The sequence below is a fragment of the Lissotriton helveticus genome, chromosome 3_1 (genome assembly GCF_964261635.1).
Source record: "Lissotriton helveticus chromosome 3_1, aLisHel1.1, whole genome shotgun sequence".
Classification (NCBI taxonomy): Eukaryota; Metazoa; Chordata; class Amphibia; order Caudata; family Salamandridae; genus Lissotriton; species Lissotriton helveticus.
Window position 1 is genome coordinate 2,115,957,406 of NC_136061.1, and position 5,771 is coordinate 2,115,963,176.

The 5,771-nt window shown below is 54.1% G+C and overlaps 1 pseudogene; it reads right to left on the bottom strand.

Annotated features, from left to right (window-relative positions):
• Positions 1-557: 557 nt before the first annotated feature.
• Positions 558-683, bottom strand: LOC144825755 (U4 spliceosomal RNA; annotated as a pseudogene).
• Between the last annotated feature and the right edge of the window lie 5,088 nt (positions 684-5,771).

Genomic DNA, 5,771 nt, shown 5'->3' on the forward strand with positions numbered 1-5,771 from the left:
AGCACTCATCCACCAGCTCCCGAGGAGCACCTCAGGAACGTACCAAAGGACATGTGAGAGCACAGGGTCAGACTCTCTTAGCAGCGCACATCTGTCAATGGACACAGCTCCAAACAAGGCAGCCCCCCACACACTACCGAGAGCGAGAACCAAAGGATGGGCAACGACAACTCCCGACCTGCCCATCTCCAAACAAGCCAAAGCAACAGCGTCAGCGTGCACCAACATCAACTGAGAGCTGCTCGCCACTGGTGTCCCGCAACCAACCAACACATGGCAAACCCATGTCCCGGTGCCACAACAAACTGCTCTCTTGTCCCCCCACCAACCAGGGAAGTGGGCGGCACTCCGATGCCACAGCAGCCATCCCGGCCCAAACATTACACAATGAGTCAGGGAACCCCGGCAGCCTCAACACCTGACCCGCCCATCAGGTGGCTGGTCAGCCCAAGCCAAGGCCCCTCCTGGCCCACATTCACTATGCTTGAAATTACTGAGGCTGAGGTTCTCCTTATCTTTCATCCCCTTAGTGCATGGTGAGGCACAACCCCCAGGTGCCTGGTGGCAGGAGCCATGCAGGCTAGTATGTCTCACACACAGACAAAGCACGCTAAAGTTTTCACCAAGCAATAATCACGCCCGGTTAGACCTCAGTGGCTGTAATACTGCCACAGCGCCATGCTACATCTACTGCTGACCTATGGATTTCAAGGAAATCCTGGGAGGCCTAGGGCAGGGTACTCAAAAATGTAAATGTGGAGCGCTAGATATGAGAGTAAGACTCGTTTCAGATCATGGCAATGATTACAGGTAAAGGAGCGGGACCAAATTTGCAGAGGAGCATACAAACTGACCCAGGGATGAAGCCTGGCATAGAACTCTACCGTCTTTGCTTTGTTACAACCACACACCGCCCACACTTGAAGGAGCTCGATGGTCTCACTGCAGACATGTTCCCACCTCTCCAACAACCCACTGCCGTACACTCGCCCCGCCGGAATGGAGCGCCTGAGGAAAGGCGGGCCCCCCTTTCTCCGGAGCACAGTCTCTGACCCACGTGACCCAGGAGAGCCCCTGTTCCAAGCAAAGCGGCCAACCATTTCTCAAGAGCTGCCACGCCAACTATCACTGGAAACCCACCAAAACCCCGGGTCACCTCGCCAAGTGTTGGAGCGACGCCACTCCGGATAAACCAGACTGGCAGCTGCAGCCGACCCCCAGTCGCGGCACCCTCCCTCGCGGCCGGACCCGCTGGGCTGCCCACTTCCCCCGGCCGCATCGCTCCAGCTGATACACAGACCGAGAGAGTCTGGGGCGTCCAGTCAGCAACAGTGCAGAAAGAGACCAAGCTCGGACCATTGAACGCAAGGACCGGAGGAAGATCCACCCCGGGGTGTACTCGCCGTCTGCCTAGCTCGACTCCCGCACTGTGGAAATGGCCAGGCCCCTGGGCTCAACGATCACGTGTCGTCGGAATTTCTGTTCTTCCATAGAGATGACGTGAAAGTGCACAGGACCACACCGTGGGGGTATGACCGTCTACGGACCTGTGTCGCCCAGCGTTGCCAACGGCTGGCACCCCCTGGTAACTTAGCAATTGCTGGGCCCGTGGGAAGGGGCCGTGGACACAATGCCGTAAAAATGTCAGCTATGGTTTGGGCTGCGCTCCGCCCCAGCTAAACCTGCAATGCTGGGGGCAGCAGACTGCCCAGTTCATGCTTTAGGAGCCCATTTGCTAGTCAATTTTCAGCGTAGTTAGCTTGCCTTGAGGTGTGGGCAGGGGCTATGCGGCCCGTGGGGTGGGATGCATTGCGATCCAGTGCGAGCGACCTGGAGTATGACCTCCATCAATATTGTGTATTGTGCTTCTTTATGTTCTGCTTGCGGTCATGACTGTTATTTGCATGCGTACATTCTCCTGTGCCACTGGAGGTCGTCGCTCTCCCTTGTGCTTGGGGTGGGTATCCCCCACCCCAGCCCATGGTTGGTGGGGTTGTGCCAGTGGGGCTGGGGGAAGGGCACTTCATTTGGTGTAAGGGGCGATTGAGCGCCATGATTGGTGATGCTTACACTGAAAAGAAAAGTGTGCACACGTATTACAAAATTGGATAATAATGTGAAGGATGAGGTGCTGCGACCTATGAGTCAACTTGTTGCTAAATATTTCAGCACGTGGCCCCTCCCCAGGGACTAGTCAGGAGCCAGGAAGGGAGCAGGGGATGCGCCGGCCCTCCTTGCTTGGAAGCTGGAGGCAGGTGCAGGAGACTTGGGGCAATCTGCCCGATGTAGGGGAGAGGTGAACATTAACATCTATATCAGTGTTCCCAGCTAGCGTACAGTTCCGGGCCCTTCACGTATGGCAACATCATGATCGTGCATGAGCGGACCAGGTTGCCCACAGCAGGTACAGGTTGATTTGAGCGGAAACCCGCCGAACTTAGCAAAGGGACTTGAGGGAAGTTAGTAATGAAATAATCTATTGCAAGGAGCAGCTCATATGTTATGTTATGTTATGTTATGTTATGTTAGCTGTTTTTGTACCGCGCACAGCTGCCCCAGCAAAGGGGCGTCCTGGCTATCTAAGAGGAGCGAGCCTTGTCTAGGCGGCCGTCTCGCAGGAGATAGGAATCTCAAGGGCTTTTCCAGGTATGCGTACGCAGATGCGTTAAGCAGGGGAGGTAGCGAGCGAGCACTTATACCTGAACTTCAGTTGGGTGTGCAGGAGGGCGCGGCGAAAGAGAGCAAGCGAGGAGTTAGCAACCCGGCTTGAACAAATCAAAGTGACAGCACATGAAGATGGAAACAGTTGCTAAAGTGTTGTTTTTTCCAGCTTAACATTCAGAGCAACAACAATCTTTCACTAGGGCGAATGCAGCATCAGATTATGACAAGATCAATACATGGAATAAGTAAGTACAGGGAAGCGGGGAGTTGAGAGAGGACGTGGTGGAGACATGGGTTGCATCGTGGGCCAGTTTGTGAATCAGTCATGCAGGTTTTGAGTTCTTGGTCTTACACACAGATTTTTCTCACCCAGAATAGTTGCTCAGTGGCCTTCGCCCCAAGCGCGGCATGGATAGCCAGGGACCCCCCTCCTATTTTCCCAGATGTCCCCGGAGGAGGATTCACTGCCAGGCATGTCACAGGATGCGCAATGGGCGGCTTTTATGCAGATGGCCAAGACCAAGGGTTTGGCATGGGCGAAAGGAATCTTGAACTCGCACGAGCCGGAAGATTCATGGATAGTCGGTGACAGTCCCGTCCTTGAGCAACAGTCTACCGCGGACTCAGGACCTTCCAGGCCAAAACAGGCACGCAGGACTACCAACAAAGACTTGCCCGCCGAACCGCCGGCACCTAGAGGTAGAGTGTAGTCAAACCCTCGAGAAGTCGCCCCCTCGACATCAACCTCCCCGTGCACCGGGCCGGGATCAATGGCCATGAGGGACAGTAGTATAGTTTCAGCAAATATTGATTGCATGGACAAACTGGGTAAGCTCATGGACACTATGACCAATCCGGTATTGCAGGACACAGGCTCCCCACAGCTGTCCCACAGCAGTCCTGGCAGCGCAGGAGAAGGGGGACAAGCAATTGTGAAAGTATGGGGGACACTGCCAAGTGGAACTCAAACATCCAGCGTGCGCCACACGGTGGCCACACCGTCTACGGCTACTGGGGAGGTGAAGCAAATGGGGCCTGAACTGACAACAATTGTTACAGCTCCAATAAGTAGCACACCAGGGCACACCATCTCTCCCGCACCTAGTTCCTCCCCTGCTCAGCCAGCAGCAATTGTGGGTACACCAACCCCTCCCCTCACAGTGCCCCCCGACACCAGTCCAGGCCCCTGCCACCCCAGACGCCCGCATGGACTCCCAGATGGTACCGGCTCCGCCAACTGTCCTCCTGCCCCTCATTACAGTTGCCCCCCTGTTGTCTGGTAGGTGCTCACTAGCGAGGCAGGTCCTCCTGGCAGCCAAGGAGGGGAAATGGCATTGGGATTTCATTGACATTTTCACACTTTTAATTCATGGGCTGAATGGTGTAGACAAAAGGAAGACGGGCGGGAAGAAGGACGACAAAAAGTTTAAATTTCAAGCCTGGCCGGAGGAGACAATCAAAAACTGGCTCGAGATTTTCTACATACTGTCTGCAGTAATAAGGAAAAAGCACCCAGACTTGGGCCCAGGTTTATTCCAATATTCCCGGACCATCCACAACGAGGCTCTCAAGTAGGGAGGCATTGGTTGGTACAACTACAATAGGGAGTTTAGGAAGAAGATGGCCTGGTGCCCCAGATGGTTTGGGACTTGAAGGGGGTTTAACTATGGATGGAAAATGTGGGTAAGCACACTCCGCAGAACAAAGAATACCACTCCAAATACCAAGGGGGTTTACTCAGCAGGAAAGGGTTATTTTCAGTCGGGTAGGTGCAACTTCAAGCAGCCCTTTCGAGACGCGTGGGGGGAGCGAGCCAGAGGTGAGGTTTCAAACGCATGTTTTCAGGAACTTTTAGGCTGTTCAACGCAGGACCCTGCTCCTGGGGCAAATGTTGTAAATGTGCACACACATGCAGCAAGTGCGGTGATCCCCACCCTAGAGTGGCCTGTTACAGCAAACACAAACAGCAGCCTCTAGCAAGAACAAACAGGACAATTGAGAGGGAACAGGATACCCGCCACCCTCCCCACCCCCAGTGCCGCAGCGCAGCTTGCCCCTCATTCTCCCTGTCTCACGACTACAAGCGGGAGCCGCTCCCCACTTGAACAGTGTCCCAGCACCCAAGTGCACAGTCAAAGGCCTGTCTCCGGTAGCCCTCGAGTATCTCATCCCACTGCTCAGCCGGTGCCCCTACAGGCAAGACAGTCAGCTGCTGTTGTCAGGATTTATCAAGGGATTTAAGATCCCATATGTAGGCACCCTGGAAAGTCGAAAGGCAGACAATCTTAGATCTGCAAAAGACAACCCAGCAGTGGTGCAGGCCAAGGTTAAGAAAGATTGGGTGCTGGGTAGAGTGGTGCGGCCCTTCCCCGTCCCCTGATGGACATCTTCATTTTCTCCCCTCTGGGGTGGTCAGTAAGAAGGATGTGGGGCATTCAGGCTTATACACCATCTGTCTTACCCAGAAAGGGGCTCAGTGAATCATGGGCTAGAGGAGGGTACCATGCACCCTTGATTTAGCAGTAGATTTGGTCAGGAGGGCGGGGATGTGGTGCTGGCTAGCTAAAGCAGATATTGAATCGGCATTCCGCTTGTTGCCAGTCCGCCCAAGCAACCAACATCTACTAGGTTTCTAACTGGATGCCATGTTGTACTATGACAGATGCATGCCCATGGGTTGCGCAGTCTCCTGTGCATATTTTGAGGCTTTCAGCTGTTTCTCTCAATGGGCGCTCCAGGCGACTTACGTTGTGAAAGGGGTTACCCACAACCTTGATGAGTTTCTGTTCATTGGGGAGGAGGGCATGCAGGATTGCAGGAAAGCTCTTGTTGATTTTGAAAGGTTAACCAACCATTTAGGGGTCAAACAGGCACCAGGTAAGACTGAGGGCCCAGCGCAGGTCCTGACTTTCCTAGGAATTGAGATGTACACTATTGTGGGTGAGCCAAGACTACTGGCAGACAAGGTGCAGGCGTTAGTCCAGGATATTAGTGAAGCCCTTTCAAAAGAGAAGGCCACATTGGAGTCCATCCAGAGTCTCTGAGGGAAACTGAACTTTGCAGCGAGAGTGATCCCAGATGGGAGAGTCTTTGCGAGAAGGTTAGCC